The sequence below is a fragment of the Phalacrocorax aristotelis genome, chromosome 3, assembly GCF_949628215.1.
Source record: "Phalacrocorax aristotelis chromosome 3, bGulAri2.1, whole genome shotgun sequence".
Lineage (NCBI taxonomy): Eukaryota > Metazoa > Chordata > Aves > Suliformes > Phalacrocoracidae > Phalacrocorax > Phalacrocorax aristotelis.
In genome coordinates this window covers 76,341,358-76,368,161 of record NC_134278.1, presented here as the reverse complement: position 1 = coordinate 76,368,161, position 26,804 = coordinate 76,341,358, and the positions used below count along the sequence as shown (strand labels likewise).

Sequence of the window (26,804 nt, the reverse complement as noted above, 5' to 3'; positions counted from 1 at the left end):
GAATGACAGTCCAATTCCAAAATGCTCATGCTGGAACTTTTTTCTCAGCCAAAGATAGTAGAATTAGCAACTAACAACTGGCACTAAGATAATAGAATTTAGAGTACTTATAAGAAATCTATTGTTTAAGCTAATTAACAAAGCTAATCTCAAATGCTAGAAGAGGCTGAGAGAGCTAAACTAATCTCAAATGTCCTTGACAACTGATTCTTCCCTGAGAAACTCTTACCTTTTCTTTTTGTTTTTATAGCCATACATCTGGGATAAGAATTTCCTACAATTCTCTGCATACCTCTTTTTTCAAAAATGCCTTTATGACTTGCCATGTTTTATAGCACAGAAAAGATCATTTTCAAAGAAAGGTGAGAGCTTCAAGGATCATAAATCATACCCAGTATTTTGTATTGTTCTATTTGTCTCTATGCCTTCAGTGACCCTTATGTTAGTTTCTAGCGGTAGAGACATTCACCTTTTTAGTGAACAGAATGCAAACATGTAACATCCTTGGCTTCATTTATGCTATTCTGTAATTTAATTGTGCTAACTACAGATTTAAATCTGACTTGGACTTTTCCCTCCAAACTATTTTGACACCATTTTCCTCTGACTGAGGTACAGGGTTCCACTGGTGATATGCCCATATTGTACTTTATTACAAATTGCTTAAATTAGGGCTACTAAGCTGTGACCTATTGCTGCATATTGCTGTCACAGATAAACCATGTCTAGTGAAAACAGATTTGATATGCATAGGTGTAACTTTGCTCAGTAAAGACATCTGCAGCAGTTGAGAGTATGACTCCAAGAAAAGCATTTCTATCCAGTGTAAATAAATCTACACTTATTGTTCTGCAGAGGAACAATTTGTTCTATGCCATGAGTATAAGTACTTTCACTTGTCTTTAAATTTATTTTTTTTTTTTATTTCAGGCAACTCTATGAGTCAGTGCTCATTTCAGGCCACTAGAAAAGCATCTATGTTCTTTTTGTATATTTGCATATTTTTCACACACAGGACCTTCCCATGCCCTTTAAAACATTATTTTCTGTAAAATATTAGGATTCACTATTCTATTAAATTTTAACTTAAATTATTGATAAAGAATATGTTGCCTTGATTACATGAGATACAATCTTAGTTATTTCTTGCAGACAATCATCATGAAACCCCAAACAGCATCTTATCTGAAACAAAACATTTTCTTCCTCCCTACTTATGTTAGTAAATTTGCTGTGAAACTTTTCCTACTGCACTTTCACAATTTTTCTAGAAAATATGTTTGTGTTAATTCGAGTTCTTCCTATTCTTTATTAATGAATAAAGAAACCAGAAGGAGTAAAAGGATCTTGGTTATCAAATCCATTCTCCTATTATTCCTCTATTATATATACAAAGTCTTTCAAAACTGATTACAAATCCGTTTATTTGTCCTTTGCCTGTTGAAAGGCTGTTGTGCATTATCCTTACTTCAGTGATTCCAAACTACATCTTAAATAGTATGCCTACTCTGATCTGCCACCTCAGAAAAAGATATGGCGGAATTAGAAAAGGTTCAGAGAGGGATAATGACTGAGAGTATGGAATGGCTTTCACAAGAAAAGAATAAACTGGGAAAATGATGACTAAGGAGGAATAAAATAAAGATCTATAAAACTACGACTTCATGGAGAGCATGAATAAGATTCCCCACTGTCTCCTTCAGTAAAAGTACGGGGCGTCAAAAAAATCTAGTAAGTGACAAGTTTGGAACAAGAAAAAGTAGTTATGTATTCATGCAGAAGCTAGTGGATTTATAGAACTCCTTGCCAAAAGTCAGTGTTGGGAATCCTAGAAGTTTCTGTACATTCATGCTGTGACTGGAAAAGTTGCTGAAAGAGAAATCCATTCAGGTTTACTAAATCCACATTATCAGTGGCCAGAAATACAATGAGTATTATCCTTTTTCATGCAAAACGGGCTGTCTGGTAGATCTCCTAGCATTACATTTAGTCTCTCATGGCCACATCACACCGGCATCTCATAGTTATCCTTTGATTAACTGCCACAGCAACTATCTTTTCCAGTTGAGGAGTTCTATGTTAATAACAGAATTTCTTGTCACTAGTTTTAAGTGCATTATCTTGTACTTTGTCCTGTTATATTTAGTTCCATTTCTATTACACCAGTTCTCAAGGGCTTCCACTTCCATCTGTGTGACAGCATGATCTTTATCTGTTTTAATAACAAGTCCAAATATTATGACAACTATAAATTTAATTACATAATCCAAATTTTTTTGTCAAGGTCACTAATGAAAATATTAAATAAGGTTAGCTCTAAAACCACTTCTTAAGAAGTTCCATTAATAACTTTCATCTACTATCATATATCTCATTTCAACATTACATGCCATTATTGTCTCCATTTTAGTATGGAGTTTCTTACCCATCTTACGCACCTCATAATTCTTGTACTGTACAACTAGCAAAGTAGTGTGTATATCTAGAGAATTAGTTTGCAAATAGTCTAGAGAGAGAGCTACTGTCTTTTCCTTTGTCTTAAAGATGTTTTTCTTGTCAGTTTGGTCTGAATAGGCATAGAAGCCTTTTAAATATCAGGAAGACAAACAGACTCCAAAGCAGTGAAACTATCTAGGCAGGAATGATCCTAAGATCTCCGTAGAACAAAGAAATATCACCAGTCAGGAAGGCAGTGGTACTGTCCCTGCATTGGAGAAATGGCACCTTGCATGACTGAAAAGTACCATTGCTCTGTGTTATTACATGGACATAACTTGTTCCTTCTGATTGCATCTGATAAAAGTATATTATGAGACATTCGCTAGAGTGGCTGCATTGAGGTAATACTGTTTAACTTTTGCAAATAGTTTCCTTTCCTTCCTATCTTTATTACTACGGATACCATCACTATCATATTTGTTATTCTGAACACTGTTCTCTCATCCAGACCTCTCTTTAGGTCATTCTGGCCATGCATCTTCAATGATCTGCCTGAGGAAAAGTATATGTGTATAATTTACTTTTTCACTTTTTATAATTCCTGATCTATTTTCTTTTATGTATTTATTTTCCTATCCTTATATTGTAAGTAGCGCTTTCTGAGACCAGACTTTTTTGTTTTCAATTTGCAGACTATCATAATGCAGAAAAGCCAGTCACAGATTCAGATTAATTGCTACAAAAAAGTAATAAAAGAGCAACAATTAAATACTGGAAGAGAGTATCCACAGTAAGAAGCTGTCTCAAAAATTCTAGGCCAGTCAAGTTCTCCATGAAACAGTCAACTTTACGTCTTTTTTGCTTTTCATACAGAAGATACATTTCTCACAATAGAAAACTGGTGAACAGGCTTTCCTAACAGCTGAATGACCATTTTTAATAGTTATTTTCCTCATGCATATTTAGCATTTCACCATGCACAACTCATTAGGACCTTCCTAGCTGCGATGTGACAGTCTCTGAAGACACACCTGGTCCGTAATTTCAGGAAAAAAATGTAGAAATCAGAGGGACGATACCTATTGATCCTGGTGACAGTTGAAATAATCTGATTTACCAAGCTGCTTACATAAATGATGCTATTCAAAATCTTACAGAAATGTTATGGCTTGAACTTTTAGGGCGGTAAGACTAATATGTTTTTACTGGCTTATGGGCAGCTGTTCATAAAGGGAGTTCTTAGAGGTTGGTATTGGGTTTGATACTGTTCAACATCTTTTACAAAGGATGTGGATGTGAATGACAGAACTGAATGCTTGCTTACCAAGTTTGTGTATCATACCAAATTGGGAAGACAGTTACTATACACCCAGAGGAACAGCCACCAAGCAGAAAGCCCTTCACAAACTAGAAAACAGGGCAAACAGGGATTGCGTAAATGTAATATCTTGCACATAAGATAGAATAATTCCAAGCAGCAGTACAAGCTGGGTGGTATCTGGCTAGTTGGGAGGTAGCTTTGCTGAAAAGGACCTGGGGATTCTTGTGGATAGCGCTAAACTTGAGTGAACAGTGCCTTTGCAGCGACAAAGGCAGAATGAGCCCTGGGTTGCATCAGTTAGGGTGTAGTCTGCAGATCAAGGAGTTCCACTCTACTTGATGCTTGTAAGGACACACCTGAAATAACGAGTCCAGTTCTGGTCCTCCCAGTTCATGACAAAAACTAAGAAAAGGGGAGAGGGTTCAGCAGACAACCATGAAGATCATTAGAGGTCTGGAGATCTTGACAGAAGGTTAAAGAAACTGGCTGTGTCCAGCTCAGAGAAGAAAAGGCTCAGAGGAGGATCTAATCAGTTTTCCAATCCCCAACAGATAGTAATAGAGAAGATGGAGCTATTCTCTTCAGAAGGATGCACAGGACAAGAGGCAACAGGTACATGCAAATCTTTTCAAGGGATATTGTGTCTGGATACAAGAGAGTTCATCATCAGAAGAAGAATTAAACACTGGAATCGGTTGCCCAGAGAATTGGTGGAATCTCCCTGAAAATATCCAATTTTGCTTGGCAGGGACCTGAAAAAACAAATCTAAGACCCTGCTTTCAACAGAAGGCTGGACCAGATGATCTCCAGCGGTCCCTCCCAGCTGAGGCTTCTCTGTGATTTTATGCTGCTCAGTTAAATACACAAAAAGAAAGCACACAATGCTTTTCCTTTTGATAATGAGTTTTGTCTTACATTTTATATTGTTATAATTACTGACTAAAAAGGTAATTCTAAAAATATTCCATTTATTGGAAAACCAGTAACAAATACTATCTTCTTCAACCTAACAAAAATATTTCATTGCAACATAGCTAGAAAGATTAAGATTAGAGTTCCAGTTAATTAAAGGCTAATATTCATGATGGCAAAGTATATGAAGCAGTAAACAGCTTCTGAGGTTCGTTAAATGCCAAAGAGAAGTTGAAGAGTCTGATAATTGCAAAACTAATTTATTGTAATTCTATGCCATTGAACTATGTGACAAGAGAAAAGATACAAGCCGTTAAGCAAAAAAAAAAAAAAAAAAAAAGAGAAAGTCCATATTTCTTTCATTGAGTTGTGGGCATTTAAAACCATTGTATCAGGTTGCATTCTTAGATTTTTCAGTGATGGCATATTAGGAAAATGACTAAGAAAAATTATTTGAAGGCAGATTTACACAGCGATTAATTATTTGAAGACTGAATTTTCCAAATTTCCTAACTGACAAAAATTAACACTGACATGGAGGTAAGTGGTCTTTCCCACCTCATGAGCCTAGATGCTACCACAAAGTACTGCCCTCCATTAAGGACAGAAGCTTTCATGTAGGTATTCAGAGGACCAGATCAGGAACAAAGGGATGTTTTTGTTGTGTTTTGGTGTTGTTGGTTGGTTTTTGGGTTTTTTTGTTAGGTTGATTTGTGAAGTATTAGATCCTTAAGGTGGTTTACTGCAAATATGAATGAACACCTAAGCTGGAACAAGGGAGGGAGCAGCATGGAGCCGGACAGGAAGAAATAGGTGACTGATTCTTCAAGGAGCAGTGCTAGATTTATATCAAACATATAGAATTCTTTGGACATACAGTTTCTCATCTGCCTATGCAGACATAGGTTGTTTTATTCAAATGAGAAGTCAATAAATTGTTCAAGTGCTGTGTGGAAAACAAAAGATGTGATCACATTAAGTTGTAGGGAATCAAGATATTAAGAGACCAATGTTTTTACTTCCCAAATGTAGAATGGACTGAGATTCTACTGTTGTTATATAATGATTCTTATCTTTTTAAAAAAAGAGACCAGTGACATTGTAATCAAATTTAATGCTTAAAGACATATCTTTATTTGATTAACCCAGGTTAATGCATTTAGATGACAACTGGGAAGAATGAAAAAACATCCAGTTCTTTATCTGCCTAGTTCCTTACAGGAAGACTGGAATTTAACCAGATCTTTTTGTGTTTTTTTCCTCGTAAAAATATATAATTAAATTTATTTTTGAAGATATAGGGATCAGAACTTGTATGACCACTCAACTGTCTTACCTTACCTTTTTTTTTTTTAGGTACATTTTCAAGTCTTCCTTGAAAATATACCACATTATCATCTTGAAGAGTGAAAGTTTCAGAAATAAAATAACAAATCCTATTGCTTTGTATTCAAACTGAAAAATATATTTATATAAAATTGCACAGAATGGGGTCTACTAATGCATATTACCGTCTCAGGGCAGATGTAAATGTGATGGCATCAAGGAAATGTTTGTGTAACCACTAAGAGGGTCTTGTCTCATCTTCCCCTTGTACTGGTGTTGAACTAACACTCTAATTGGTAAATGCAGTATAGTCCAACTGGCAACTGACTGATTTACCCACAGGAAAGATCACCATTCATTTCCTCGTGTACTGGAGCCAGAGGCTGCTGCCAAATCCTAACATAAACCTCGAGTAAAATGCAAGATTATATTAAATAAGTCAAATAAATTACGTTATGCCATGAAGAAATACTCAAGCTAGCAGGAATAAAGGCCAAATAATATACCTAGCACCATGCAGTGCCATGTTGACATTCAAAGCTTTACTAGAACTATCAACTGCAAGATCCTCACCCATATAGTGTGATAGCGCTGTTAACTTGGCTGACCTTGCATTCGCACAACACTGCCTAGTTACAACTCAAGCCCAGAGAGCAAGCCTAGGTGCAAAAGCCATTAACCCCAGTTTGTGGTTCCGGAGTTAGTATGCCCATAGATACCTTACATGTTTCTACACTTGTGACACAGACAGGCCCATCAAGACAAGCCCAGCAATCACATATAGGAAAACAAGATTTTGGCAGTTACCTAACAACACAACAAACAATAGCATGATAGTAGATTTGGGGACATATCCACAGATTTTCTAATAAGCATAAGTAATAGTAGTAGTAAAGACTTGGACATACAAATATTAGAAAGTGTTAACAATCAGAACCTGCACTGGGCATCCCCAAGAGTGTCTATTCTGACTGGCAATAAGCAACAAAACCTGTACTGCTCTGTCTTCATTTACTGAACCTAATTTGATTAAACTAACATAGGCGGTTAATACACTCTACAATCATGTTTTGATTTTGCTATGCAGACATACTGAAAATTGAATGAGAAACTTCAGATGACAGGAGAGGCACAGTAAGATGTCCCAACAGGTACTCCTGAGTTCCACATTAATTCCTTTTATTTAATATCAATATCACAAGCATTCAATATCAAAAGAACACGATACATCAACATGTATCAGACAAAAGCTTTTTATATCCAAAAAGAAATGGGGAGACCTTTCGTCACATGTGCCACTCTTGATATGCTTTAAATGGTGCCACATCTAATGCTTAAAAGCTGCTTCTGGGGCTACTGCACAAATGTGGACAACAGATCAAAGCCCATCTCATAGCTTCAAAAGTCAAAATGAGAGAAATCAATTTTAGTCCCCAAAATGAAACTACTGATAGAAGGTCAGCAAACATTACAAATGCTTCTAAAGCACCAGAACTTGAAAGAAAAATCAGACATGTGATTTTGTACAAAGATATTGTATCTCATTATTGCCTTGAGACACTACTGAAAGTAAGTCATAAGCTGCATACAGAATTACTCTATTTTATCACCTCAGAAGTGTTATTTTTCATTGGTGAAAAGATAAGCTGTTTCGATAAGCCAGATGTGCCTATGTTACAAACCGCTCCACAGCACTTTGTTCTCAAAAGGTCCTCCATCTCTTATTATCTGCTGGAGTATAGTGTAACTATTTAATATCATTTAGATTTCTCTCCTGATGCTTACCAAGCAATTTCATTTAATATGAAAGGAGAAGAGTGACAACTGCTAATATATTTCTCTGCCTCTTCCAGTCTACAGATGAATACAGTCTCCTTTTTTTCTTGCTTTATTAGTTTCACAAGGCTTTCCAGTGCATCAATTCCACCAAATCCTAAATTTTTCCTGATGGTGGAAGTTCTTCTATCTGCAGTCTAATGTTTAGAAAACATAAATTCACTGTGAGTACATTTGCATTCATATTTCAGCTGGGATCACGTGTGCTTCTGAAGTGGCACCCAATTATGGTTCACGTCATGAAGCAGTTTCTAAGTGAGTGAACTGGAGTCCTTTCGGACAACAGTCCGAAAATCCCTGAGATGTGTAAAACATCATATCCTCAGCATCAGCTCTTTTTCCTTTGGTGATCCTCTCCTATTGGCCTGCACTGCACCCTGATGTAGAAGTACCCACAACATTCTTTACGGCTGTGTGTGTATTTCTGGATGCCAAATCAACATGTTGTAGTTCTACATACCGCTAGTTATAAGAATATTGTTGGCTAGGAAACAAAATGAAACACGTTGCTTTTATTTTTTTAATAATATATTTAATTAAATTACCACTTTTCTGATTCCTGTAATCCTTAGTTCTTTATAATGCTCCTATACATTATCATGGCATATGTCTCTGTATTTCAAAGTAAAGAACAGTTGGTAAAACTGTAAAATTTTAGGAGAGTTATTGTCAGCCTATTTTGCACTTCCATCACACACACATGTATGAAGGTCCATGCTGGAATACACCTAACATCCTAACTTATTATTGTGACCCTGACAGAGGATATGTAGGATGAAGAATAAAAGCAAGGCCATAAAGTAGCAATCCTGCTTTTTGTTATTCTAAATTGCCAAAGTCCTGCCCTCCCTTCCAGTTGGACCTATACTATTCCTTCTCTTACACTAATTTTGGTGTTTGCCTGATCCTGCACTGGGCCATTCCAATGCTCTAATCTGCCAGGGAACTTTTCATATTATTCTGTTAAAACAGGTTTTTTTGCTGGAGAATGTACTGAAATGGTTCAACGGAGTTAGAATCCCACCACGGTTGCTGAAAGTGATACAGAGGAAATGGCATGCCCCTGGTAGCTAGAATTAAATTAACTTAAGCTGGCATAGAACCAAATCTGATAGGAGGTTAATTTTTTTTTCCCCTGGAAGTTATTCCACACCTAGGAGGTTGTAAATAAGCCTCATTATGTGTTTTGGTAAATATGTTTTCTAATGCTGACATCTGGTATAGGTCTAATGTGTTCCATTGAAAAGCTTAATTCCAAAAGTGTAATAAAAAATTACTTCAAATTACTTAAACTTAAATATTTTTTGGTGAAAAGTAAGTATTAGACAGGGAGAATATAGGTGAGATGATAATATGGAGCCTATGACAGCAGCTTTCAGAATATATTGAAATACCGCTATTCTAACTCCTATTAGAACTGTGCAAGTAAACTTATCTCCATATCATGGAAAAATTAAAGATACAGAAATTTCTCTTTGCTCCAACTGGGAACAGTGTCTAAAAATACCTAGGTTTTTCACAATCGAGAACAGGGCCCCATTGGTTCAGTCAGCTTTTGAATCACTGGTTTATTAGCCCTAAGGCAATCCAGGCAAATCACTTATCTGAAGGCATTGACTCTGAAAGGCTGGACTGACCTCTGAGATAGCAAGAAACCTGCCTGGGTCATGACAGAACATTGTTTAAAGGATTAGACACTGGGCCAAGAAGATAAAATCACTGCATTCTATTTCTGATTGTGACAGACTCCATCGATGGTTTTGGTGAAACAGCATTTTGGCACTGATTTCCCATTTTAGAACTAGATGAGAATTACCTACCAACCGTATAAAAATCCAGAAAGTCAAACGGGGTTGTTGTGAGTTAGCTATCACCCTTCATAAAGTCATGCTTCAGCTCTCTATAGAATGCACCTGGAAGCTTCCTGTGGCTAGAGGCTTCAGCTAGCAGAGCAATTACTACAGGGCCCTCGTCATCCTCCCACAAGTAAAAAATTGCACAAAATCCCATCCTGTGGCTATCTTCAATAGCAAATTACTTGACTGCATCTGAAGAGGTGGAATAGGAACACTAAAAACAACAGCTAAAGAGGAAAGGAGAGGAATGGTGGATTCCTCATTACCCCAATTAGTCATCCTCATTTGCCTAATCTTAAATAACAATTCTATGTCCAGACCCCACATGTCCTGTATAGGTTTGCCCACCTACTACATTTTAAGTCTGAAGAACCAAGTGGTAGAGCTGAATACTGAACCTCTGGGAGAAGCCATTATCTATTGTGAAATCAGAAGCCCCTGAAACAGGTTAAGAAACTGCTTAAAAAGCTACTACATACTTTATTCACTTTAACAAGTACTTATTTATTAAACACAACAAAGGTAACCTGAGCTTAAAGTGAACAAAAACTTTGTGTCTAAACAGCCAAAGCAGTTCCATTTTCCTTCGACCTTAATGTGTGACTTGCTTCTGAAACAAAAAAAAATTAGGATGGATCCGAAAGCGAGATGACCCTAACAGCTAGATGTAACATTATCCCCACCAACTTCACCTCTTTCTAAACACAAAGAAAATGAACTGTTTTTAATTGTCAACTTCTTTTGCATCACTTGATAAAGTAAGTTTACCCACTGTTGTTCAGTTTGAGAATTACTGCTGAAATATTTATAAAGCATTTAGTAGTTGCTTATTTAGGGACTTTTCCCTGTCTGTCTTAAACAGATAGCAGATCTCACTTGTAGGAAACAATTCCTGGTTTGCTATAACCACAAAATTCAGACATAGTAATATTCCAAACACTATTCATAGAAATAGGAAACCTTTTATGAAACCTAATGATTTTTAAAGGAAAAATAAAAGATGTTATTTCAACCAGTGTAAGAGTATGAATAAATCCAACTGCCTATCATGGTTTTAGCTGGGATAGAGTTAATTTTCTTCACTGCAGCTGGCACAGTGCTGTGCTTTGGACTTAGTATGAAAACAATGTTGATAACACACTGATGTTTTGGTTGTTGCTGGGTAGTGCTTGTACTAGTCAAGGACTTTTCCAGCTTCCCGTGCTCTGCCGGGTGCACAAGAAGCCGGGAGGGGAGGGGGCACAGCTGAGAGAGCGGGTTGAAACTGGCCAAAGGGATATTCCATATCATGTAATGTCATGCCCAGTATGTTACCTGGGAGGAGCTGGCCGGGGGAGGGAGGCAGCAACCACGGCTCGGGGACTGGCAGCATTGGTCGGCGGGTGGTGAGTGGTTGTATTGTTTGTGGTTTTGTTTTTTTTTCCCTTTTCCCTTTTCCTTTTTATTATATGATCATTATTGTTATTATTATCATAATCATTATTATTATAATTATTATATTATTTCAATTATTAAACTGTTCTTATCTCAACCCACAAGGTTTTTTTTGTGCTTTTGCTCTTCTGATTCTCTCCCCCTTCCCACAGAGGTGGGGGGAGTGAGTAAGAGGCTGCATGGTGTTCAGTTGCTGACTGGGGCTGAACCATGACACTCAAAGTGTATTTTATTTCCTTTTCAAATTTTTTAAGGTTCAAGTTCAAGCCACTACATTTCTGTTATAACTTTGACCAATAAACGGATTGTAGGTCTCAGCTTACTCTCCATGCAGGTGTTAGTAGGCTGCATTTATTAAACTAATGGCCTACCTTTCCTGATGAGCAAAACTCAGAAGGCAGTTTCCTACTTTACTTTTTGAGATCTTAAGCCACAGAAGTGAAGGCCTTTAACTCATGATGAGAGAGTACATTATATGCATGTTTGCTCTGACTGCAGCAATAAATCGTGAAATCTTGTATTTTTTGTAATGAAGTTGAAAAAAAAAGTATTTATCAATAACAGGATGAATTTTTAAGATTCCCCCCAAAACAATCTTTAGATACATTACATATTTTTCTTTTCTCAAGTTACTTTATGAATAATATACTATGTTGGAAAGAAAACACTTCTGCTTTAACATAATTCAGAAGAACATGCCTGACTATAAGCATCTGATGATTTCCACTGAAATCAATAGATCCTTATAGCTACAACACACAGTAAAATTAATATGGTATGATAGTATTTTTCTGAATTTTTACATGAATGAAAGCAGCTTATACTATTATGACCATTATTATCATTAACAGTAGAAATTGCTGTCACATGAACTGATGCCACTGTCAAAGAGCCTTTCAACAAGCACTCAGTCAGCCATTTGCCACTTGACCACCTGTGCCTTTTGCAAAGTACAGCTTATACAAATATTCAACTGCCAGTGACAGTACGTAGAACAGACTTGGCATAGTTGATGTGTTACCACATTTATCTGTGGTTTAACCAGTTTTCAAAAAATGGTGTATCACAAAGCATATGTGAAAAGCTTCTTTGTATATCTGAGTGTGGTTCTTTATTGACTTAGTGGGATGTTCTAAGGCTTTTAGGAGAATCTTAAAATCTTAGGAGAATCAGCATTCTTAAAGTGACAGATACATTCTCTACATAGGAAGGGTTCTGCTTCTATCTGTTCAAATTTATCTCCATGTAATACTTGAGTTATCTTCACACTTCTTTCTTTATCTTTATCTAGTTAATTGAAAGCCAGTCTAGCACTTCAATTTATTTATTACTTTGTTATCATTAGAAACAAACACAGAAACCCTACACACAAATCCTTCACTTCTATTCCTTTCTTCTAGGCACATACATGAAGCTTATCAAGATCTGGTTTGGGATTTCATCTATCTGAATAATTTTTTCTACTTATCTAACTGCCTTAGTTCCTTCAGATTCAAATCTATTGCAAATGATCGTGTAAGATATTATTGTGACAAAATAGTAGCAAAAAGTTTGTTGGTACTGAGATTAGAATTTAGGACATGATGCAATATCTATTCTATTGTAGGGCAGGGTTTTTTTTGTTTCTCTCAGTGCTAACATTGCTGCTGCTGAAGGTATGTATTAACCTGCTAAGATATCTGTCCTTTTTTGCAAGGACAACAGATCAATGGCTTGCTTTCTTTGATGCTAAATTCAAATAATTCCCTTACAAGAGGAACCCTATTAGGAAAAGAATAGTTGTTTAGTACAAACTGTATGCAGCTGAAAAGGTTTTAACAATATCCATTTGCTTGCTTTGCACATAGGTAAAAAAATCCCCCAAGGAGGGGTAAAATTTTCCTTGTTCAAAGAGACAATTTTCCCTCATATCAGAATTCAAAATAGTAGAATGCAAGTGAAAAGGAGCTCTCTCAGAGTATGTCTTCACAGATACTGACAGTAGCCAGGTTGTGACTGTGGAAGGACAGACTTGTTTTTCATAGGTCATAATACCATTATTTTCATAGATTTTGTTATTCAAAATGTTTTTCATATTTGTAAATGCACGATTAATAAACAAGTTTTTGTAGTCATCTATAATCTCCAAATGTTTTTTTTTAATCTCCATACCTACTTAGACTTACTTTTTGTTTGCATCCTTCTTCCTTGAAAAATAATTTTTTCATGTCTAAAAAGGTGGTGATTAAATTTTATTATGTTGACGTTGATCATTTCAGCACAGCTGGAAGACATACTGTCTGTTACTGAAGTCTACTGTGTCTGCATGGATATACATTAATCTTGACCAGAACATATGAAATATTTAAACAAAAAACTTTGAACTTTCTATTCTGTGGGCTCCTATTACCATTCCTATTTACTGAATATAGCTACCTCTGATACTGAAGCTCTTATGCAGCATCTTTAATCTATACAGCATTGTTACTATGGGCTAAATCAATTTGTCCCATATTCAGGACAGGGAGAATTTTGTGGTCTCTTTGAGGTCTGGAAGATATGGGGGAGCCTTTTGCTAACTTAAAAAAAAAATCTTAAAATGAAGTTATCATCTTCATACTTGTTACTTTGGCAATTATATATTGATATTTGTTAATCTTCAGTAAGAAGTTTAAAATCTTTCCCACATCAAGTCCTATGTTTTTCTTCAACAATTCCTCCATTTATGTGTGCTGTGACTTAAGAAATGGCTTTAAATCGATTTAATCACTCTTTGCCTTCAGACCTTTTCTGAAGCCTCCCTCTTCTTTTGCTGAAATTGCTGAATTTTCATCAGAAGTATCTAAAGTTAATGAACTGTGAGCTTTACAATAATTTTTTAAAAGGCCACTTGCGCAGGAGTTGATATTAACTGTTTGGACATCCTGATGTCTCAGGAATGTGGTGAAGTAGAGCTAGATTAACTTTTCTCACTGAATGTCAAAGCCCCCCTTTTTTTTTGTGAATCTTAGTATTGTTTTTGTGATCCATTATTTCTGTCAAGTTATCAAAAATGTCTTGAAATATTACAAAACTGTCTCTTTTCAGTAAGCTGATTAGTTTTAGTCTGGAGAGTACTGCCAGGGTTTTTTTGCCATTTTGAAAAGACATCTGAGACCCAGATTCTTTTCAGCATTGTCATCATTCACTGACATATACTGTCCAACTGCTTCAGTTGTAATTTCCTCAGTTTCTTTCTACATAAGATAATTAGACCATAAAATGTCACTTCAGCAGCTTGCTAGCCATCCTGCCCTAAATATTTTTGTGATTACAGATTCAGTTAGGTACCATTTTTTCATTATTAAATTCATCTTTTATTCTATCTAGATTTGAAATAACACAGAAGATTGACCTGGTTTTCTATGGTTCATAGGAATCTTACTGGAGAGATTTTTTTACATAGGAAGACATCTTCTATCTAGGTAGTCAAAACACAGTTTTTTGCAAATTTTTGGAGCTCAGAAAATACTTAGCAGGTATTGGAGGGTTTGAGAAAGGGGGAAGAGAGAAAGCAGGTAGAATTCACACCCAGGGAAAACCATATGAGAAACAGACGTCATTGGGTAGCAAGGAAATAATTAAGGTTTAAATATCTCCCTTTCCTCTAAGAACTAGGCTTAATGCTGTAGCTTTGATAAAGAATCAATTCCTGGTCCTATGATGAGATGATGATTCCTCTCTCTCTACTGTAATGGTGATCATTTTCACTAAGCTCTATTGTCAAAACATTTGTATGAGGTTTTTCCTCCCTCTTCTCAGGAAGCAGCTGTAGTTCACTGTACTTCAACTCCATGAATATTTTAACATTGAAAATTAACACCTTTTAACTGTTTAGTTTTCAGGATGTATCATATGGACACAGACAAATATTCTCCATGGAGATAAAAGCTAAATCATAATAAAAGATTCTTAGGACTGTATTAACATTTCTGTTCTTTCCTCCACCTTCCTATTGCCTGAAAACTAGAATCTCAAGCGCATGCAGCACATGTGCCTTGAAGAAGACATGGAAGTGTAAATCGATGGTGACCATGAATGTAAACATCATGGTACCAAGAATGTACATGGAAGGCACTGTATTGTAAGGTTTTTATCTGGTACATCATTAAAATTAAAAAACTATTTATTTGAATTTTTATATAGTCACATAGGTTATAAAATTCAGTTGCTAGAATAGTGTAGGCATCTATACACATTAGCTAATGCTGATTATTCTCTGTCATAAGGTAAAAATAACATCTACCTACTGGTAACTAGTCATGAGGATATGCACATATCCAAAATAAGAGTTACAATATCTTGCAATAACTAATAAAAAACCTAACAAAATTAGAATATTTGTGAAATAATATTTTCAGAAACACTTTTCACAATCTATGCATTGATTAAGGATTATATTCATTTGTAAACTAGAGAGTTCACATGCACTTCCACTCAAATAACAGGAATTCCATATCTTTATGGAATGACATGAATGCTACTAAACCCCAATTAATGACATTTTCAAGGTTTAAACAAATTTATTCATCAAATAGAAATAAATGATAGAATAATGACATATGACAGAAAATTGAGACATTTTATACTTAAGATTTCCATTAATAACAGAAACTGAAAAGATAGCATGCTATACGCTGAAAGGAAATAAGATCAACTTGAAAGATTCCTTTTGGTTGTCTGCTCAGTTTGTAATGGAAGCATGAGCACTACAGAAACAGAAACAGTGTTATAGCATATACAAGATGAATGACATTGAAGGAAAAATTTAGCTACAGCTCTGATCTAAATTATATCTTTCTGGTTTTCAGGTGAGCTCATATTGACTTCCATATTCAGGAGGTCCTAGCTTCTACTGTAACTTAAGAAAAATGAGAATCCACATTTCTATAAATCCTAAACGTTAAGTAAATGTTTAGAAATATTTTAGAAAAGGTGATTTCTTTCCAACCCATGTAAGCATAAAAATTAATAAAAGCAACTGAAGCAGATATTTGTGACAATACAAAAATATATACATATGCATTATATAATGAAAGAAAAATATTTTCTCTTAAAATCAATCAGTATGTCCTAGATTGGTAGTAAGAAAAATATTAATGTCTGAATGCTCCTTGGAAGTTTGCATCAAATTAGTTAGCATCTGGCATTCTCTTCCTTCATGTATAATCTTACAACTTGTATGCTTTATCCTTAAATGTTCACTGAACAAAGCCAAATCAACAAGCCAAACTTAATTTCTCACCAAACCAACAAACTTTTCTCTTTGCACCACCCTGGAAAGTTTTAACATCCTATTTGCTCTGAAGTCCAACAGCCAGTGTGTGACATTTGGTTTCACTTCTTTTTTTTCTAGCTGGCGTGTCTTGGCCACTTTCTATCCATTCCATGTAAAGAACATAATCTGAAAATATCTTTCGCTTTTCTTCTATCCCACTTTCAGTACTGTGATATAAATACATAAGTAACATGGTTTTTGCACTCTCAATTTCTGATCTCTGGGAAATATATAACATGCTCATACACAGATCTTTTTTCAACAGAGCTCGGACTATTTTAAAGAAAGGCTGGTACTGCTGTTTTACAGGTGAGATCCAAGGAGGCACAAAATATTTCCAGTTCTGCCACCAGCCTTTTGCATTAGAAAGTCAGTGACTCTTCAGTCCCATGCAGTGCTACAGCCACAGCAGTTCCTCAATTAAGGCCAGTCAGTCATGCCACCATCAATGGCACCAAGAATAATGACAGCAATATACACACTGGCAGCAGCTCCAGCTGCCTCCTGAACTACAACATGAAAAATTCTGATCAAGTGCTACAAAAAAAAAAGTTTTCATAATTATGATGGTGAAACATCAAAACAGATTGCCCAGACAGCTTGTGGAATTTCCACCCACTAGATATACTTAAAACTTGAATGGGCCCTGAGCAACCTGGTGCACCTTTAAAGTTCTGCTGAAACTTGCAATGGTGACTTCAGGTGACAGTAATTTTACAGGTTCTTATCCAGTTTGCTGTCTGAAGAGGCACTTAGTGCAGAAACAAAGACAATCATGTACATAACTCTAATTTAAATATGAAATAGGGAGTTCCTCTGAAGAGAAGAGTGAAAAGTCTGTATCTCTAAAGTAATTCAGTGCACTGGAACCTTTAAAACATGATAGGGTATTTTTGGAGACCCCAAAGCAAACTGATATGTGGGTTTGTTGGGTGGGTGTTGTAAATGTAATCTCGTCACTTACCTTCCTCATGGATAACAAAAGGAAATTCAATACAGAACTTGTGTTTTAGAAATTCAGACACTTTACAACTATTTCCACTGTTAACTCATTGGGTGCATCTATATTAATGTTTTAGTTCTGATCTGAAAGCCACTTTTAGATATGAATCTCCCAATTTGAGGGGGTTGGGAGGTTTTTTGGTAGGTAATTTCCCAAATGGTTTAATAATACTGCAGAGTTATTAAACCACATTTGTTGTCTTTACTCTTGAGCAGGGACAAGCAGTATAGATTACAGTTTATGACAAGCACTGTGTTGTGAAATAACTGTGATAAGGTATCAGTGATATTGACATAACAAAGAGATACTGATGACAAGCTGTTACTGGGACATTGTATCTTATTATGTATGTGTTTATATATAAGGCCTGCTAGGGTACTGTTCTATTTGTAACTCTTAATGTCCTCAGAACAAGCATATACGCTCAACTAGGTTATGCTAGTAAAACATTATTTAGATTATTAGAGAGCCATGTCTTAAAAGCTGCTGAATAAAAACGATTGTAACAGCACCCCCACCTCCAACCAGACACAAACGGGTATACAACATATGCAAAACATATTATTTACAACAAATGTGGATAGAATGAGGAAGTGCAGACCAATGAAAAAAAGCCAATTATGTTAGCGAATGTGTAAATAGGATGCCAAATAGACCCAAGAAGAACCCCATTGTGAGGGGGAAGAAATAATCAACATAAATATCACATTCCTCCTGTCAAAAACCTGGGATGCTGGTAAATTGCTATAACCCTTTCTTTTGAGGAGGAATAGCACCGTTGACTTCAGGACCCAGACATGCATTAGAAGGGTGAGCACAGCACCAGCATAAGGCATAGATACTAGAAAGCTAGTGTGTATCATTTTTAATAGTTTCATTATCAGGCATAAGCAGTAATAATTGGATAATTTGACTATAAGTGTAAGTATCTTCTTACCTAGACTGATAATAATTTTTTTTATCAGACTGTTAAGACTTTAATTAGATGAATCATAAATTCTTGGTTTCACATACAGAGTATGCTTCTGTAGCCCACAGAAATTGCACAGGGTGTTTAGTCTGGTAACCTTGCCCTTGAGGCTTTGCTATTAAATCTCAGTGCAATAGCTGATGGAGAATGCAGGTGACCTAGGCTGTAATTCAGATGCAACAGCATGTATTTACTATGCTACTAGAGACAATCCTTGTTTATTAAGCTTTTTAAAAAGGTTTGTGTTTTATTATTCAACTTTATTTTTTGCCAGAAAATTTGGACTTTTATTTCCTGAGACACATCTGGACCACCAATTGCTTCAACTATTTGTTTGGGGCTTCATTTTCTAATCGAGGTACTTATGTCTACTATAATTTTGTATGCCCTTGCAGCCTCTCAAATCAGCATCTCTTAGTGAAGAGAATTAATTTTCGAACTACCAGTTTGAACTTCAAGACAAAGAGATCATACTTTGAAGACCATGCCAATAAAAGTAGTACCATTTCTCTTGTTTGTATCATAAACCACAATATTTTTAAATAAATCAACCAATACTTAAGGAAAACAAAATTCCAGTAAAAGTTTCAGTTTTCAGCATCACAAAGCATAATTCTGCTGGGACTTGGCAGACTCTTCAGATAACAATGAAAAGATAAAAGAAACACAGTTAACATAATCTAGTAGTAGACAGAGTTAAGGAAAAAGGAGCTAATCTTTTAACTGTCAAAATCCAGAAAGGCGAATTATTTCCCTCACCATAAGTTCCAAGGGATTCACTTAAAAAGGATATGAGCTTATCAGAAGGCAGTTCTCCCATGAACACAAATGAACAAGAACTATGGCTCTGAGTCATGCAACTTTCTGAAATGGTTTTCCTTCGATCTCACTGTATCGTTTTCCCACATACAATGAAAAAGAAAGAAAAAAAGCCTTTGTGATTATGAAAAAACTTTTCAACTATGGAGCAATGGAGAACTGTTTGAAGAAACATTGAAAACAGAGTTCTGATAGATGTGATGTTCCCCCTCAGTTCAGAATCTTTATGATGACAGTGTTTTTCAACACCACAGCAATTTTTTTGGTGGTCATTTAAATAAATGATCTTTTAATGCCCATCTTCAATGCTGGATATAAAAACAGACACTAGGATGGGAACAGCAAGGCATCTGGCTATTCTGAATACATTGTATAGTCAGCTGCCATAGGCTACTGCATACGACATTTATTTCTGTCAGAGCAGACAGTTTTCAGTAAACTAACATGGATACTAGAAGAGAGCTGGCAATGTTACCATGATTCTCTACATGGTGAAATTTATGTTAATTTTTGTAGTTGTTTTTTCCACTGTGTGGGTAGGAGAAATTGCAGATATGACAATCACAGTGAAGCTGACGTTGGAAGAGATCTCTGGAGACTCGTTAGTCCATTCCTCCTGCTCAGAGCAGGGACAGCTACAGCAGATTACTTCAGGGCTGTGTCCAGTTGGGTTTTGAATATCCTCAAAGATAGAGACTCCACCATCTTTTTTAGCAACCTGGGCCAGTGTTCTATCATCCTCACAAAGAAAAAAAGGTATTTTCTTATGCTTAAATTGAATTTCTTGTGTTTCAGTTTACACCCATTACCTCTTCCTCTGTCATTAGGCACCACTGGAAAGAGCCTGTCTCCAACTCCTTTATCACCTCTCCCACCCCAGGCATTTAAACACACTGATAAGATCCCTCTGAGCCTTCTCCTCTCCAGGCTGAACAGTCACAACTCTCTCAGTCCTTCCTTGTATTTCACATGCTCCAATCCCATAATAATCTTTGTGGCCCTTCACTGGACTCACTTCTGTATGTCCATCTCTCTTTTACTGGGGAGCCCAGACCTGGACACAGCACTTCAGATGTGTCCCACCAGGGCTGAGCAGAGGGGAAAGATTCCCTTCCCTGCCTGCTGGTGATGCTTTTCCTACTGTAGGCCAGGAAGTTCCTGGCCTTCTTTGCCCCAAGGACATGATGCTGGCTCATGTTCAGCTTGTTGTCCACCAGGACCCCCAGGCCCTTTTTTGCAAATCTGCTTTCTAGTCAGTTGGCCGCCAGACTGTACTGGTGCACAGGATTATTCCTCCCCAGGGCAAGACTTTGCGATTCCCTTTGTTGAACTTCAGAATAATCCTGATGGCCCACTTCTCCAGCCTGTGATGGTCACTCTGACTGGCAGCACAACCATCTGGTGTATCAGCAGCTCCTCCTCATTGTGCATCACTAGAGACTTATTCAGAGAGCAGTCTGTCCCTTTGACCCCTATAGTGAGGTCCAGTACACCTGGGGTACACCACTAGTGACTGGCCTCCAGCTGGACTTTGTGCTATTGATCACAACTTTTCAAGCCCAGAAGTTCAGCCAGTTTTCAATCCACCTTACTGTCCATTTATCCAGTCCATACTTCAGTTCTATAAACATGAAGTACAACATCAAAACCCTTGCTAAAGTCAAAATAAACAACATCTACTGCTCTCCCCTCATCCTCTGAGCCAGTCACCTCATTGTAGAAGGCCATCATGTTGGTTAAGCATGAGTTCTCCTTTATAAATCCATGCTGACTACCCCCAATCACCTTCTTGTCTTCCATATATCTGGAAATAGTTCCCAAGAGGATTTTTTCCACCACCTTCCTAGGGATCAATGCTAGGCTGAATGGCCTGTAGTTCTCTGGATCCTCCTTCTTCTTGCCCTTTTTGAAGATAAGAGTGACACTTGCTTTCTTAAAGCCCCAAAGAACCTCCCAAGATTGCCATGACCTTTCAAAGATTATGAAGAGTGACACTGAAGTGACAGCAACCAGGTCCCCCATGAGTATCGGGGTCTGCAAATGTGAGACTTCTTCCAGGTGTCTGAAAAAGGCCTCATCTTATTCCACCTGGTTAGGTGGTCTGTAGTAGATACCCACAAAAATGTCACCCTGTTTGTCCTCCCTCTAAACCTAATACATAAACTCCCAGCTGGCTCATCATGTGTCACAGGGCAGAGCTCCATGCACTCCAGCTGCTCTCTCATATAAAGGGCAACCCCCTCTCCTCACCTTCACAGACTGCCATTCCTAAAGAGCCTGTTTCCAACCAAAAATAAATTTAAGTGGAACTGCATAGAATTTATTATGATCAGAATATCAGGACAGGTTTTAACATGAGTAGTTCTGGTATCTTCAGAAGGGCTGTTCCAGCAGCCAAGTCTATTCAACGGGTGTACTTTTCACTTTCTGCATGCTGTGTTAGTCATGATTCAAGCAATCATAGCTCCAGAGGGGAGCTGGTGACAAATGTGGCAAGAACTTCCATAGTGATACCACTGAGGCCACCTTTCTCACAGTGATGAAATTATTGTATAGTACCTATTGTAACATCTGCACAGTGCCCCATGAAAACAGAGAGTGAGGTCCCTTGTTGCCAGCCATGGGGGAAGCTGGCCCAGCTTCACATCCAGCAGCTCAATGTCCTTGAGAGAAATCAGCAGTTACACCATCTTGCCACTGCAACCTCTCTAATCTCAGAAGAAGACTTTATCTAGTTTCCCATAGTCCTAAAGAAGATGTAATCCAGTAAGAGTAAAAAGTACAGCTGAAACTACAGCAGAGTGACAAGTGAAAACTACTAGTAAAATATTAGGCTTCATCTGTCTTTTCTTCTTGAACTCACTCAGCTTACCACAAGGTCAGTACAAGCATGAATTCTTTGCTTGACTGAGGATCAACAAAAAAATGTTACTGTTGCTGAAGCTGAACTACTCAGCCATATAAAACCTTCCCATCCCTCCATTCCTGATAATTTTCAAAACCTAATGAGTCATTATGATGCAGATTTTAAAAACTTAAACTGAAGAAATTGAAGATTATGCATTAGATATGACAATTATTTAGGGTTTTTATGACCTCTATTTTCTTGACACATACAAGCAACATCTATAAAGACTTGAGGTGTACACAGAATCTAGCAATAAGGTTTGCAGATAGGGTGAATATCTTTTATTAGATGAATCGGTATAACCGGCAAAATCAAAACAGCAGCTTTCCTTCAGGTCTATAATAGAAACTGCAATTTCTCAAAGTTAAACAGAAATTGAGAACAATTGCTGACAATCTAGTTTGATATATAGCAGCTGCACCATCTCAGAAAGAAGAGATAGTTGGGTAATTGTGAAGTAAAGATGTGGAAGACAGGTGAGCAGTAACTATTATTTAGTTATCAGACCTACTAACATTTTAAGAAGGAATTCATTTTCAGTAATACAGTATTTGACAGTTCAGCTGTCAACTGAGAGCAACTAATAATAACACTGATGGAAGTCAGAATAAAGTAAGTGCTGCAGCTAACCATAGCACAGAAGGAAGTCGTATGACTAAACTAAAAAAGGATATATTTATAATGTCTTTACTAGTTTATTTCAAGGTCTTGCAAAAATTAGTGCTTTATAACCATATGAACAGTGCAGTAGGATTGTAGCAATCAAACAGAATGCGTCAATCTAGGAAATTTGCTGACAAAAGGAAACACAAAGTGTTTGCTATTAAGGAGCTTCAATATTTTGTAGCTTCTCAAACAGGTAATAAATGTACAAGTGCATCACTAGCCTCAGTAAAATTCACAGTTCGAGACTGACAAGACCAGAAGAAAAACTCAGATGAGCTGCACATAAATGACTAACCTAGAATCAGTCATTTCTTCTGTTATCAGGCAATAGCTAAGGGCAGATCACACATTTATTTTACTTCAGAATATACAGTATATTTACGGTAAAAATATATGTCTGTGTTTATAGTTTAAGTATATCTGAAACATATTTCAAAAATAAAGTGATTTTACTTTTTAAAAAAATGATATTAATTCAGGACCAACTAAAATGGGTGCCTCTAAATGGAAGTTTGCCTCACCAGCTGAGGCATTTTTTTCAGAAGGATGGAACTTCCAAAGGAAACAAGTAGAACACTTCTTAACTGTCTTCCCTTTCACTGAATACATTTCCTCAGATGTAGGCAGATGCAGAAGGTAAAACTTTGATGAGAACTTTGAAATTTCATTATTTATTCAATACAATAAAGTATTTTAATAAGAATTTTAACTGTAATGCTCTTCTTACTGTGAAGAATACATTTATGTGCTGCTGATTTTTAATTTTACTGATTACAAACATTTAGGTCAAGTTTCTGTCCTTATTTTCATACTGAATTTTCTAGAAACTTACATAGAAATGGTTTCTAATAATAAGCTGTATGGACAATATTTACATTTCCAGGACACTTTCTTTCTGTGTAAAAGAACTCTAGTCCAATGAAAAATTATTTGCTACACAGCTGACTAACAAGAGATCCCTTGGTGAATTTATGTGATTATTGAAAACAATGAAAATATTAGACTGATCAAATACTACATTTTGCATTTTATATGCCAACTTCCTTGCAATCTCACATTTTCTTGTCCAGTATGAAATAGCCATACTCCTAGGTTCCTCTTTGAAGTCTTGAGTACAGTGTTTCTACTCTGCATTGCATTGTCTTTTTCAAAAGAAATGAGGCTCCTCTGCTAGGTGGTTACTGTGTGGACTAAGATGGATTGAAGATGGATTTAGAAGGCTAACCAAACTGAAACTGTATTTTAGTATAAAACCAAATATTCACATTAAAAAATCATTGCCAAGTCACTGAAAATATTTACACAACAAATCAGTACAACAAATAAGATTGAGGGAATTCAGATATTCTCATAAACCCTTTTGGAACAGTAGAAGTTAAACTAATTTAAACTCATTGACCGCATTACTTGCTATGAATTATTTTCTTTACTCCTGAAAAATATGAGGTTCTAAAATATCATGTTTATGTAACTAGTCACCTTTTGCTTTATATTTATCAATCAAAAATACTTCCAGCTAGTAACAACACAAGCAAGAAACTAATCATATGGTTACTGGTGAGATCACAACTTTTAAAAATCTCAGCAAAAGATGCTTCAGAGGATTATAGTGTTGCCACAGAAAGAAACTGCAAAGATGCACAGGCAGAACATGCAATCAGTCAGAAAAACTAATTTCCTAAATTAATCCAGATTGTAACTGGCATAATAAAAACACTGATGACAGAAACTGGAGTTTGCAATAATAAAGAGACTTACAGAGGATTAAAGAGGATATAAAAGATTATCAGACTAATCACAATTGATATTGGAACAAATCAGATAACACAGGCCATACTGTATAACCTTTAGATGTGTCTTCTTTAGAAATATCAAGTCCTAATATCTCAAAAAATAAACAGAAAAATGTATATTCATAATAAAGACTAGTATTTTGAACCCCAGTACTTTTAATAATTGCTCCTTTGCACAATATGTGAACATACATACTGAATGTCTCCAAATACTTATGTTCATCTTTCATATATATAAATTAATTTTCAAAATTGCCATAAGAACAGGAATATAATTCAAAAGAGAAAACTTTTTTAGCAGGTTATATACACTACAGCAAATTCTCCATTACTTTTTGAAGATTAACCTTTTAAAAAGGTATCTTGTGTGTAACATGGACAAGGCAATAGTACAGGAGCTGAACATGATATAAAATGATACACTTTTCAGAAGACATTTTCTATGGAATGCTAACTCTCCAACTACTGTTTAGCAATAAGTACCACTCTACCATGTAATAATTTGCAATTATGTAAAAACTCTGTCAAATAATGTCAAAATGGAAAAAAACCCCAAAATTAAAGAAAAAATACTTCTCACCTTCCCACTGTCACTAAACCAGAACAGAGAAATTGTCAAGGTATATATAAATCAATAAGTGGAAGGCAAAACTCCCCTTCTCACAAGGATTCCCTTTGTCTGAAAAGTCCTTGGAGTGTTTCTGACAGTTGGCACATTCCATTTTAAGAAGGGATCTGCTTAAAGTAAATAAGAACACAAATTTGTAAGGATGTCACCATAAGAGCAAGTATCCTGATAAAGCAGAACGTCATTAAACAAAAGTAATTTTGCCATGTTAGGATATAGGCATAAAACACTTAAAAGTCAGAAGGTACCTATATCTTAGGAAGATATTTTTTCTAACAAGCTGAAATAACCTGTAACACTATAGATCTCTGACAAAGAAGAACAAATTGTTTAGTGTTAACTACACTGAAGTTAAATACAAGTTGAAATGTATACGTAGAATCTAGTTTACAAAATCAAGAATAAGTCTGGAGGATCTGGTGACTAAATCTAAGCTAGTTATAAAATTGTAAGACTTATGAATGATTCTCAAACTCTGTCTTAAAAAGTTTTGGCAGATGCTTTTGTAACTAGGGTACAATGTAAATTCCTTGTATACAAGACTATAAGAGGTTAATTTAAACATAACTTCGCAAAATCTGATGCCTTACACAGAAGTAGACCTTAAACAAACTCGAGCCTAGCAATTTTCTTATCAATTTTCTTATTCAGATAAAACAGTGCACACACCCAAACAACCCAGGTACTATCAAGACTAGGAAAGACAGAGAAATGAAAAATGGTATGATCTTAGAACAAATAATTAAGTTACAGAAATGCTCTAAGCATATATGACTATGAATACCGGACATTTACCAAAGGTAAAATAATCTTTGAATGCTTTTGGTGATTGTTGTTAAATTAGAGTCATGAAAAATTATTATCTTTATATGTAACAATGCTACTTCTGTTATTTGCACTAGTGGTAAAGAAGAACCAGACACTTCTGCTGAGACTTGGTTAATTTTCGTGTAACGTTTCAGTGATAGGAGAAGAAACGTCTTGGACTTGAAGGAAAAAGACTGCTCTGAAATTTAAAGACAAGAAGATTTCATTGTCCCTGAATAAATCTTACACTCAGAGTAAATACAGAGACTGTAGGCTGACCAAAGATTACTTTATGGGAAAGAAAGGAAAAGGAAGGAAGGAAGGAAAAGGAAGGAAGGAAGGAAAAGGAAGGAAGGAAGGGAGGGAGGAAGGGAGGAAGGGAGGGAGGAAGGGAGGAAGGGAGAAAGGAAGGAAGGGAGGAAGGGAGGAAGGGAGGAAGGGAGGAAGGAAGGAAGCTTTTATGCCTTGCTAAACTTGAACTATTAAGATAAAATATATCTTCTCAAATAAGACATTCTTAAGCTAATTCCTTTTAGAGGACAATAGAAACAATTCAATATTTTAACATCTTTCAAAATGCAGATAGAATAGCAAATGAAGTAAGATCCTATACTTCTAATATGGAATGAGAGTAACATAATCTTGCATATGGACAAAGGCTAAATGCCATTCCACTGATGCCATTTACATTTAACTGTATGCATGAATCTCAGCACACTAGCTGATGAACTAGATAACCTTTCCATGCATGATCTTATTTTGGCTGATAATACAGAATCTAGTTTTCAG

At 36.1% G+C, this 26,804-nt stretch overlaps 1 protein-coding gene across 3 annotated transcripts in view; it reads right to left on the bottom strand.

Annotated features, from left to right (window-relative positions):
• The window catches only part of PACRG (parkin coregulated), a 253,531-nt gene that overhangs the window by 194,927 nt on the left and 31,800 nt on the right, over window positions 1–26,804 (bottom strand). The gene's annotated exons all lie outside the window — the stretch shown is intronic.